This window comes from Hemiscyllium ocellatum, chromosome 15, assembly GCF_020745735.1.
Source record: "Hemiscyllium ocellatum isolate sHemOce1 chromosome 15, sHemOce1.pat.X.cur, whole genome shotgun sequence".
Lineage (NCBI taxonomy): Eukaryota > Metazoa > Chordata > Chondrichthyes > Orectolobiformes > Hemiscylliidae > Hemiscyllium > Hemiscyllium ocellatum.
The window spans coordinates 67,186,660-67,199,076 of NC_083415.1; positions in this window are offsets into that span (position 1 = coordinate 67,186,660).

Consider the following 12,417-nt stretch of genomic DNA (forward strand, 5'->3'; position numbering starts at 1 on the left):
TTTATTCCTGGCTACAAGGTAGTCGGGAAAGATAGAATCATAGAATAAAGAATAGATATTCTTCCGACCAAAATGGATAACCTCATATTTATCCACATTAATTGCCATCTACTAACTTTTGGCTGGTTCACCTAACCTGGTAAAAACAAGGACTGCAGATGCTGGAAACCAGATTCTAGATTAGAGTGGTGCTGGAAAAGCACAGCAGTTCAGGCATCATCCGAGGAGCAGGGAAATCGACGTTTTGGTCAAAAGCCCTTCATCAGGAATAGAGGAACTGCTGTGCTTTTCCAGCACCACTCTAATCTAGAATCTGGTTCACCTAACCTATCCATGTAAATTTGTCAATTTCTTATTTCTTCGTTGCACCTACTTTAGTGTCATCTGTAAGTTTGGCTATAGTACTTTCTACCCCTGCATCCACATTATTTATACGTAATGTAAATAGTTGGCACTCTGGGACCAAACACTGTGGCATCCCACCAGTTACATCTTACCAAGCAGAAACAGACCCATTTATCCCAACTCAAGTCTCTATCCAAGCTAATAAATTACCGTGCCCCAATAAATATTTGCAGGTACTGGACATAAAGCAAGAATATTATGGTGAAGTTTATTGCATAGATTGGACTTTCAAAATGGCTTTGAGTGTTGCTAAGACTTTTCTGACAGTAAAAGATTTAGCAGTCAACTATTTGCAGTCTTTAACTGAGGTGAAACAGAGTTCGCAGAAAAATTGAGAGTAGAAATAAAAGTGGGATCTTTTAAAGAAGAGATGCTCAAAGTAATCACCCAGCATTTAGAATTAAAAGGGAAACCTGAACTTAGCCAGGATTAACTAAGATTCAACTAGAAATGAATTTGTTTGAATTGGAAGAAAAAGGAATGAGCAATGGAAACAGCAGAAAGAAATTAAAAGAGAATTGGAAATAATAGTTTGAAATGGAACGTGAGGCGAGCGAAAAGCAAATAAAAACAAATAAATATTCCTGGAAATTGGAATAAAAATGTCAAGGAATTGAATATAAAAAGCTTGAAATCCAAAGCAATAAGGACTTACGTAAAGAAAAGCTTAAAAGAAAGAATGGGTAGTAACTCAGAGGATGATTCTGATTCTAATTCTGATTCTAATATGCCAAAATCATAAGATATTTCAAACAGAAACAGAAACAGAAAATGTTGGAGAAATTCAGCAGGCCTGGCAGCATCTAGAGACAGAGAAACAGAGTTAACACTTTGAGTTCAGTAACTCTTCTTCAAAACCCAGTTGCTGAATTCCTCTAGCAAGTTTAGATTAGATTAAATTAGATTAGATTACAGTGTGGAAACAGGCCCTTCAGCCCAACAAGTCCACACTGACCCGCCGAAGCGCATCCCACCCATACCCCCTACATTTATCCCTTCGCCTAACACAATGGGCAATTTAGCATGGCCAATTCACCTGACCTGCACATTTTTGGACTGTTGCAGGAAACCGGAGCACCCGGAGGAAACCCACACAGACATGGGGAGAATGTGCAAACTCCACACAGTCAGTCGCCTGAGGCGGGAATTGAACTCAGGTCTCTGGCGCTGTGAGGTGGCAGTACTAACCACTGTGCCACCGTGCCGCCCATCCTGTTCTGTTCTGTTTTTGTTTCAGATTTCCAGCATCCACTACTTTTTTGTTTTGATTTAGAAGATATTTCAAGAGCAGTTAGGGATGGGATTTGCCAGCAACACCCACATCCCAAAAATTAATAGAAAGAATAACTCCTGCAATAATACACCCTTAAAGTATAGCTGCACTTGGCAACTTAAATTTAAGTTTAGATCAGAGTGGTGCTGGAAAAGCACAGCAGGTCAGGCAGCATCCGAGGAGCAGGAAAATCGACGTTTCAGGCAAAAGCCCTTCATCAGGTATAGAGGCAGAAAGCCTCTAGGGTGGAGAGATAAATGGGGGGTTGGGGCTGGAGGTGGTAGGAAGGTAGCAAAGAGTACATTAGATAAATGGGGGTGGGGATGGAGGTGGTAGGAACTTCAGTTTACTGTTAGCCAATGTGAGGAAATGAGTGAGTCTGAAACTAAGAAGAAAGTGATACCGTGCCTGACCTCAGAGTGCCTCTGAACTGACCACACCACTCCTCACACCATCAATTATCACAGGATGCAGAGTGTTCTCAAGGGAGAGAGGGCCCAGCAGGTGGTCATTGTACACATTGGAGCAAAGACATAGGAAGGGAAAAGGATGAGATTTTTAAGGGAGAATGTAGAGGGTTCAACATGAATTGAAAAAGGAGGTCCTTGTGAGTATTAATATCTGGATTACTCCCGGTGCTATGAGCTAGTGAGGGGGGGAGAATAGGAGGATGGAGCAGATGAATACATGGCTGAGGAGCTGGCATATGGGAGAAGGATTCACATTTTTGTATCATTGGAATTTTTTCTGGAGTAGACGTGACCTGTACAAGAAGGACGGATTGCATCTGAGTTGGAAGGGGACTAATATATACAGGCAGAAAAATTTGCTAGAGCTGCTCGGGAGGATTTAAATTAGTAAGATGGGGGTGTGGGGGGATGGGGAGCCAGGGAGACAGTGAGGAAAGAGATCAATCTGGCACAGTTGAGAAAAGAAGTGAATCAAACAGTCAGGGCAGGCAGGGACAAAGCAGAGAACAAGGTAGGACTGATAAATTCCCAATTCCTTTGTCTTCGCCACATCTGCTCCAAGGAGGACCAGTTCCAATACCGAACAACCCAGATGACCTCCTTCTTCAAAGACCACAATTTCCCCCCAGACGTGGTCGATGATGCCCTCCATCGCATCTCCTCCACTTCCCGCTCCTCCGCCCTTGAGCCCCGCCCCTCCAATCGCCACCAGGACAGAACCCTACTGGTCCTCACCTACCACCCCATCAACCTCCATATACAGCGTATCATCCGCCGTCATTTCCGCCACCTCCAAACGGACCCCACCATCAGGGATATATTCCCCTCCCCTCCACTATCAACGTTCCGAAAAGACTACTCCCTCCGTGACTCCCTCATCAGGTCCACTCCCCCCACCAACCCAACCTCCACTCCCGGCACCTTCCCCTGTATCCGCAAGAAATGCAAAACTTGCGCCCACACCTCCCCCTTACTTCCCTCCAAGGCCCCAAAGGATCCTTCTAAATCCGCCACAAATTCACCTGCACCTCCACACACATCATTTACTGCATCCGCTGCACCCGATGTGGCCTCCTCTATATTGGGGAGACAGGCCGCTTACTTGCGGAACGTTTCAGAGAACACCTCTGGGACACCCGGACCAACCAACCCAACCGCCCCGTGCTCAACACTTTAACTCCCCCTCCCACTCCACCAAGAACATGCAGGTCCTTGGACTCCTCCATCACCTGACCATAGCAACACGACGGTTGGAGGAAGAGCGTCTCATCTTCCGCCTGGGAACCCTCCAACCATAAGGGATGAACTCAGATTTCTCCAGTTTCCTCATTTCCCCTCCTGCCACCTTGTCTCAGTCCCAACCCTTGAAGTCAGCACCACCTTCCTAACCTGCAATCTTCTTTCTGACCTCTCTGCCCCCAGCCCCACTCCAGCCTATCACCCTCACCTTAACCTTCTTCCACGTATCGTATTCCCAACACCTCTCCCCCAAGTCCCTCCTCCCTACCTTTTATCTTGGCCTGCTTGGCACACTGTCCTCATTCCTGAAGAAGGGTTCATGCCCGAAACATTGATTCTCCTGCGCCTTGGATGCTGCCTGACCTGCTGCGCTTTTCCAGCAACACATTTTCAGAACTGATAAATTAAACTGCACTTATTTCAACGCAAGTGGCCTAACGTGGAGGTCAGATGAACTCAGGGCATGGTTAGGAACATGGGACTGGGATATCATAAGTATGACAGAAACGTGGCTCAGGGATGGACAGGACTGGCAGCTAAATGTTCCAGGATACAAATGCTACAGCAAGGACAGAAAGGGAGGCAAGAGAGGAGGGGAAGTGGCATTTTTGATAAGGGATAGCATTACAGCAGTGCTGAGGGAGGATATTCCTGTAAATACATCCAGGGAAGTTATTTGGGTACAACTGAGAAATAAGAAAGGGATGATCATCTTATTGGGATTGTATTTTCGAACCCCTAATAGTCAGAGGGAAATTGAGAAACAAATTTGTAAGGAAATTTCAGTTATCTATAATAATAGGGTGGTTATGGTAGAGGAGTTTATAGATTGGGACTGCCATAGTGTTAAGGATTTAGATGGAGAGGAATTTGTTAAGTGTGTACAAGAAAATTTTCTGATTCAGTATGTGGATGTACCTACTAGAGAAAGTGCAAAACTTGACCTACTCTTGGGAAATAAGGCAGGGCAGGTGACTGAGGTGTCAGTGGGGGAGCACTTTGGGGCCAGCGATCATAATTCTATCAGTTTTAAAATAGTGATGGAAAACGATAGACCAGATCTAAAAGGTGAAGTTCTAAATTGGAGAAAAGCTAATTTTGACGGTATTAGGCAAGAACTTTCAAAAGCTGATTGAGGGCAGATGTTCGCAGGTAAAGGAACAGCTAGAAAATGGGAAGCCTTCAGAAATGAGATAACGAGAGTCCAGAGACAGTATATACTTATTAGGGTGAAAGGAAAGGCTGGTAGATATAGGGAATGCTGAATGACCAAAGAAATTGAGGGTTTGGTTAAGAAAAAGAAGGAAGCATATGTCAGATATAGACAGGATAGATCAAGTGAATCCTTAAAAGAGTATAATGGCAGTAGGTGTATTCTTAAGAAGGAAATCAGGAGGGCAAAAAGGGGACATGAGATAGCTTTGGCAAATAAAATTAAGGAGGATCCAAAGGGTTTTTACAAATACATTAAGGACAAAAGGATAACTAGGGAGAGAATAGGGCCCGTCAAAGGCGGCCTTTGTGTGGAACCGCAAGAGATGGGGGAGATATTAGACGAGTATTTTGCATCAGTGTTTACTGTGGAAAAGGACATAGAAGCTATAGAATGTAGGGAAATAGAGTGGGAGCAGCAGCGGAGGTAAGGCGACCAGGAAGGCTACAGCTAAGGTAAGGGAGATTTTTTAAAATTACTTACCGGTAGTGGCCAGAGGTTTTCCCTCCACAGTAGGAGCGGGAGCAGCTGCGGAAGTGACGCGGACCAGAGGTGCTGCCGGGAAGGAAAGTAAGTGACCATACCGCCCTCCTCCTCTAACCAAGATAATAAGGTATGGTTCATTTCTAAACTTCCTTTATTGAATATAAGTTTATTGCTTGATTTTATAGCAATTGAATTAAGCTTTCTTGTTTAGTATTGTGTGGGCATTCAGATTAGTGGGGTATGGATGCTAGGGCAGTTGCTTGCTCCTCCTGCAGAATGTGGCAGGTGAGAGACATGTGTTTTTACCACACGTCTCCGCTGGCTACATCTGTGGGAAGTGCACCCAACTCCAGCTCCTTGAAAACCGTGTTTGGGAATTGGAGCTGGAGCTGGATGAACTGCGGATCATTTGGGAGACAGAGGGGGTAATTGAGAGGTGTTACCGGCAGTTGGTCATTCCTGAGGCTCAGGATAAGGATAAATGGGTTACAGTCGGGGGAGCGCAGCAGGTCAGGCAGCATCCAAGGAGCAGGAGAGTTGGCCGAAACATCGATTCTCCTGCTCCTTGGATGCTGCCTGACCTGCTGCGCTTTTCCAGCAAGACATTTTCAGCTCTGATCTCCAGCATTTGCAGTTCTCACTTTCTCCTACAGTCAGGGGGAGGAAAGGGGACAGACAGACAGACAGTGCAGGGATCCCCTGTAGACATTCCCCTCAGCAATAAGTATATTGTTTTAGATACAGCTGGGGGGGGGGAAATGACCTACCAGAGGAAAGCCATAGTGGTCAGTTCTCTGGCACTGAGCCTGACACTGTGGCAAAGAAGGGAAGGGGGCAGAACAGAAAAGCGCTAGTGGTAGGAGACTCGATTGTTTGGAAAATTGACAGGAGATTTTGTGGTCAGAATCGGGATTGGCGGAAGGTATGTTGCCTCCCTGGTGCCAGGGTCCGGGACGTCTCCAATTGGGTGTATATGATTCTGAAAGGGGAGGGTGAACAGCCAGAAATCGTGTTACATATTGGCACCAATGATATAATCAGGAAAAGGATCGAGGATATAACAAGTGATTTCAGGGAGTTAGACTGGAAGCTGCAGAGCAGGACGAACAGAGTAGTGTTCTCAGGTTCACTACCGGTGCCACGAGATAGCGAGGTGAGGAACAGGGAGCGGGCACAGCTTAACACGTGGCTGCGCAGCTGGTGTAGGAGGGAGGGCTTCAGATATGTAGATAATTGGGATGCCTTCTGGGGAAGGTGGGACCTGTACATGAAGGGCGGGTTCTATTCCTGAGATGCTGCCTAACCTGCTGTGCTTTGACCAGCAACACATTTGCACCTGAACTGGAAAGGGACCGATGTACTGGGTGGAAGGTTTGCTCAGGAGGTTGTTCAGGAGGGTTTATACTAGTATGGCAGGGGCATGGGAACCTGAGCTATATACCGGTGGTGAGAGTTGATGGAGATGAGGCAATAGCAAGAGGTAGCGCAGCCAGTGGGAAGGAATTTCCTGGGAAAGAACCAAGGGATCAGTTAAAGTGTGTTGGCTTTAATGCAAGGAGTAGCAGGAATAAAAGTGATGAGCTTAAAGCATGGATCAGTACCTGGTGCTATGATGTTGTGGCCATAACAGAGACATGGGTTTCTCAGGGGCAAGGATGGTTGCTGGATGTTCCAGGGTTTAGAACATTTAAAAAGAATAGGGAGGGGGGGAAAAAGAGGAGGGGATGTAGCACTGCTAATCTGAGAGGGTATCACAGCTCCAGAAGCTTCCATTGTCTCGAGTCTGCCTACTGAGTCAGTATGGGTGGAAATTAGGAACAGTAAGGAGCAGTCACCTCATTAGGGGTTTACTACAGACCCCCAATAGCAGCAGGGAGATGGAAGAAAACATAGGTCGGCATAGGTCCACACTTTGGAAAAGTGTGGACGTAGTAGGGTTGTTGTAATGGGTGACTTTAACTTTCCCAATATTGATTGGAACCACCTTCGAGCAGATGGTTTGGAAGGAGCTGTGTTTGTAAGGTCAGTTCTGGAGGGTTTCCTTACTCAGTACGTTGACAGGCCGACAAGGGGAGAGGCCATTTTGGATTTGGTGCTCGGCAATGAGCCCAGGCAGGTGTCAGATCTTGTGGTGGGAGAACATTTTGGTGATAGTGACCACAACTGCCTCACATTATACATAGCTATGGAGAAGGAGAGAAGCAGGCACAATGGGAGGATATTTAATTGGGGAATAGGAAACTATGATGCTATCAGATGTGAGTTGGGAAGCATGGACTGGGAGCAATTGTTCCATGGAAAGGGCACTCTAGACATGTGGAGACTGTTTAAGGAACAGTTGTTGCGAGTGATGCACAAATGTGTCCCTCTGAGACAGGCAAGAAGTGGTAAGATAAAGGAACCTTGGATGATGAGAGCGGAGGAGCTTCTCATCAAAAGCAAGAAAGCAGTTTAGGTAAGGAGGAGGAAGCAAGGGTCTTGCTCAGCTCTAGGGGATTACAGGCAGGCGAGGAAGGAGCTCAAAAATGGTCTGAGGAGAGCCAGGAGGGGGCACGAGAAAGGCTTGGCAGAAAGGATTAGGGAGAATCCAAAGGCATTTTACACGTATGTGAGGAATAAGAGAATGATCAAAGAAAGACCAGGGCCGATCAGGGATACCATAGGGAACTTGTGTATAGAGTCTGAGGAAGTAGGGGGAGCCCTAAATGAGTTTTTTGCTTATGTCTTTACTGAAGAAAAGGACCTTGTAGTGAATGAAACCATTGAGGATCAGGTAAGCATGCTGGAACGGATAGAGATTGAGGATGCTGATGTGTTGAAAATTTTGACAAACATTGAGATTGACAAGTTGCCAGGGCCAGACCAGCTTTGTCCTTGGCTGCTTTAGGAAGCAAGAAATGCAATTGCTTCGCCACTTGCAAAGATCTTTGCATCCTCGCTCTCCACCAGAGTCGTACCTGAGGTCTGGAGGGAGGCAAATGTAATTCTTCTCTTCAAGAAAGGAAATAGGGAAATCCCTGGCAATTACAGACCAGTAAGTCTCACGTCTGTCGTCTGCAAGGTATTAGAAAGGATTCTGAGGGATAGGATTTATGACCATCTGGAAGAGCATGGCTTGATTAAAGGCAGTCAGCACGGCTTTGTGAGGGGCAGGTCATGCCTCACAAACCTCATTGAGTTCTTTGAGGATGTTACTAGAAAAGTTGATGAGGGTCGAACGGTGGATGTGGTGTATATGGACTTCAGTAAGGCATTTGATAAGGTTCCCCATGGTAGGCTCATTCAGAAGGTCAGGAGGAATGGGATACAGGGAAACTTAGCTACCTGGATACAGAATTGGGCTGGTCAACAGAAGACAGCGAGTGGTAGTGGAAGAAAAGTATTCTGGAAATCAGTGGCGAGTGGTGTTCCACAGGGCTCTGTTCTTGGGCCTCTACTGTTTGTAATTTTTATTAATGACTTGGATGAGGAGATTGAAGGATAGGTTAGCAAGATTGCAGATGACACAAACGTTGAAAGTGTCATTGACAGTATAGAGGACTGTTGTAGGCCACAGCATGACATTGAAAGGATGCAGAGATGGGCTGAGGTGCGGCAGATGGAGTTCAATCTGGATAAATGCGAAGTGATGCATTTTGGAAGGTCGAACTTGAAAGTTGAGTACAGGATTCTTGGCAGTGTGGAGGAACAGAGGGATCTTGGCGTGCAGGTACATAGATCCCTTAAAATTGCCACCCAAGTGGACAGGGTTGTTAAGAAACCGTACGGTGTTTCTGGCTTTCATTAACAGGGGGATTGAGTTTAAGAGCCGTGAGATCTTGTTGCAGCTCTATAAAACTTTGGTTAGACCGCACTTGAAATGCTGTGTCTAGTTCTAGTCGCCCTATTATAGGAAAGATGTGGATGCTTTGGAGAGGATTCAGAGGAGGTTTACCAGGATGCTGCCTGGAATGGAGGGCTTATCTTACAAAGAGAGGTTGACTGAGCTCGGACTTTTTTTTAAATTGGAAAAAAAGAAGGAAGAGAGGAGACGTAATTGGCGCGTACAAGATAATGAGAGGCATAGATAGAGTTGATATGCCAGAGACTTTTTCCCAGGGCAGAAATTGTTAACACAAGGGTACATAGTTTTAAGCTGGTTGGAGGAAAGTATAGAGGGGACGTCAGAGGCGGGTTCTTCACACAGAGAGTTGTGAGAGCATGGAATGCGTTGCCAGCAGCAGTTGTGGAAATGAGGTAATTGGGGATATTTAAGAGACTGCTGGACATACATATGGTCACAGAAATTTGAGAGTTCATACATTAGGTTTACCTCACATGAGGATCAATGGTCGGCACAACATCGTGGGCTGAAGGGCCTGTTCTGGGCTGTACTGTTCTATGTTCTATATTACAGAGGAGGAGGTGCTGGATGTCTTGAAATGCATAAAGTGGATAATCCTCAGGACCTGATCAGGTGTACCCGAGAACTCTGTGGGAAGCTAGGGAAGTGATTGCTGGGCTTCTTGCTGAGATATTTGTATCATCGATAGTCACAGGTGAGGTGCCAAAAGACTGGAGGTTGGCAAACGTGGTGCCACTGCTTAAGAAAGGAGTTGAGGACAAACCAGGGACCTATAGACCAGTGAGCCTGACACTGGTGATGGGCAAGTTGCTGGAGGGAATCCTGAGGAATAGGATATACATGTATCTGGAAAGTCTAGGACTGATTCAGGACAGTCAACATGGCTTTGTGCATGGGAAATCATGTCTCACAAACTTGATTGAGTTTTTTGAAGAAGTAACAAAGAGGATTGATGAGGGCAGAGCAGTAGATGTGATCTATATGGACTTCAGTAAGGCATTTGACAAAGTTCCCCATGGAAAACTGGTTAGCAAGGTTAGATCTCATGGAATAGAGGGAGAAGTAGCCATTAGGATATAGAACTGGCTCAAAGGTAGAACACCTTTGGTGGAAGGTTGTTTTTCAGACTGGAGGTCTGTGACCAGTGGAGTGCCACAAGGATCGGTGCTGGGTCCACTACTTTTCATCATTTATATAAATTATTTGGATATGAGCATAAGAGGTATAGTTAGTAAGTTTGCACATGACATCAAAATTGGAGGTGCAATGGATAGAGAAGAAGGTTACCTCAGATTACAACAGGATCTTGATCAGCAGGGCCAATGGGCTGAGTAGTGGCAGATGGAGTTTAAATTAGATAAAAACAAGGTGCTGCATTTTTGGGAAAGCAAATCTTAGCAGGTCTTATACACTTAATGGAAAGGTCTGTCTTCTACCTTTGAGCCAGTTCTGTATCCAAATGGCTAGTTCTCCCTGTATTCCATGAGATCTAACCTTGCTAATCAGTCTCCCATGGGGAACCTTGTCGAACGCCTTACTGAAGTCCATATAGATCACATCTACTGCTCTGCCGTCATCAATCTTCTTTGTTACTTCTTCAAAAAACTCAATCAAGTTTGTGAGACATTTGAGATTTCCCACGCACAAAGTCATGTTGCCTATCCCTAATCAGTCCTTGCCTTTCAAATACATGCACATCCTATCCCTCAGGATTCCCTTCAACAACTTGCCCACCACCGAGGTCAGGCTCACCGGTCTATAGTTCCCTGGCTTATCTTTACCGCCTTTCTTAAACAGTGGCACCACGTTTGCCAACCTCCAGTCTTCTGGTACCTCACCTGTGACTATCGATGATACAAATATCTCAGCAAGAGGGCCAGCAATCATTTCTCTAGCTTCCACAGAGTTCTCGGGTACACCTGATCAGGTCCTGGGGATTTATCCACCTTTAACCGTTTCAAGACATCCAGCACTTCCTCCTCTGTAATCTGAACATTTTGCAAGATCAGTCCTTAGCAAAGGACTCACCTTCATCCCCTTCCATCCACGCATCAATGAATTTAATAAACGCCGTGACGTCGAACACTTCTTCCGCCGCCTCCGAGCTTACTTTCAGAATCAGGATTCCCGCCCACCTTCCGAGGACCCCTTTGCCCACCTCCAACACACTGCATCCACCTGGACACCCCGCGCTGGCCTATTACCTGCCCTTGACCTCTTCATTTCCAACTGCTGCCAGGACATTAATCACCTCAGGTGGGCCTGTGGAATTCATTGCCGCAGAGCGCAGTGGAGACCGGGACGCTGAATGTCTTCAAGGAAGAGATTAATAAATTCTTGATGTCACAAGGAATTAAGGGCTACGGGGAGAATGTGGGTAAGTGGAGTTGAAATGCCCATCAGCCATGATTGAATGGCAGAGTGGACTCGATGGGCCGAATGGCCTTACTTCCACTCTATGTCTTATGGTCAACCTGTCTACCTCCTCCCCCACTCCAACCTCTCACCCTCACAACGCCCAGCCCTCCAATCCCTCTGCTTCAATCCTGACCTCACCATCAAGCCAGCAGATAAAGGGGGCACAGTGGTAGTCTGGCACACTGACCTCTACACCGCTGAAGCCAAATGCCAACTCGAGGACACCACTTCCTACCGCCCCCTCGACCATGACCCCATTCCCCCATTACCAAACCATCATCTCCCTGACCATACAGAACCTCATCATCTCAGGAGATCTCCCACCCACAGCTTCCAACCTCATAGTCCGGGAACCCCGCACTGCCCGGTTCTACCTCCTTCCCAAGACCCACAAGCCTGACCACCCTGGCTGACCCATTGTCTCAGCATGCTCCTGCCTCACTGAACTCATCTCTACCTCGACACTGTCCTATCCCCCCAATCCAGGAACTCCCCACATACGTTCGAGACACCACCCACGCCCTCCACTTCCTCCAAGACTTCCGGTTCCCCAGCCCCCAACGCCTCATCTTCACCATGGATATCCAATCCTTCTACACCTCCATCCGCCATGACTAGGGCCTCCAAGCCCTCCGTTTTTTCCTCTCTCAACGTCCCCAACAGTACCCTTCCACCGACACTCCCATTTGTTTGGCCGAACTGGTCCTCACCCTTAACAATTTCTCCTTCGAATCCTCCCACTTTCTCCAGACCAAAGGAGTAGCCATGAACACACGTATTGGCCCCAGCTATGCCTGTCTCTTTGTTGGCTATGTAGAACAGTTGATCTTCCGTAATTACACCGGCACCACTCCCCACCTCTTCCTCCGCTACATTAATGACTGCATTGATGCCACCTCGTGCTCCCGCGAGGAGGTTGAGCAATTCATCAACTTCACCAACACATTCCACCCTGACCTTAAATTTACCTGGACCATCTCTGACACCTCCCTCCCCTTCCTGGACCTCTCCATCTCCATTAATGATGACCGACTTGACACTGACATTTTTTACAAACCCACCGACTCTC